This window comes from Gadus macrocephalus, chromosome 11, assembly GCF_031168955.1.
Source record: "Gadus macrocephalus chromosome 11, ASM3116895v1".
NCBI lineage: Eukaryota > Metazoa > Chordata > Actinopteri > Gadiformes > Gadidae > Gadus > Gadus macrocephalus.
This window is the reverse complement of record NC_082392.1, coordinates 2,599,470-2,600,235: the sequence shown is the minus strand read 5'-3', so window position 1 is coordinate 2,600,235 and position 766 is coordinate 2,599,470.

The following is a 766-nucleotide window of genomic DNA, read 5'->3' as shown; positions in this document are numbered from 1 at the left end:
ATTAGTGGTAATAACATTTTTGGCAGTGTGCGCCATAAGCTGCTGGAGCAGAGTAGTGTGAACACATATGGTATGCATCCACACATATAGGCTAAGGAGCCACTCCGGCCCTCACCCCACCCCCAACCCAGCTCCCCGTGCCTGCACTCCATGGCTTCTCCCCTTCTCTACGGCCATACCCAAGCCCCATCTCTGGCTGCTCATTCTCCTCAACTTTCCATTAACTGAGGAGTTATTGTGTGCTGTACGTCCTTGCACTTAAAAAATAGTACCTAGCATCATGTAGCATCTTATCCTAGCTATCTTTGTTGTAGACAGGGAATGTGTATTGTTCCACTTTCTTCTGACAAATGTACTTATTGTAAGTCGCTTGGGATGAAAGCGTCTGCTAAATGCCCTAAATGTAAATGTCCCTCAAGCCCTTTACAACATAAATATATAACATAATACCGTACAATGTGACAATGGGAAGACTGGCTGGTCAACAGTGGTGGGAAACACGGTCAGAGAAACAGACGGACAGAGAAACAGGCTGCCATTTCATGCATCACCAGCAGCTGACACCGATCTGCGCCACACTCTAGGTTTCGGAGCTCGGTGACTGGAACAGATAGAGAGGGGAGATGGATTTAGTTCAGAATTCCAGTAAGGAACAGCTTATTTTTGTTGGAAGCACAATTGTCTGTGGCCGGGCCTTTGGAAGTACATTTCACCCGCCCATCTGCCAGTAGACGGAGGGGTGGGCGCTGCTGCCCTCTAGTGGTGA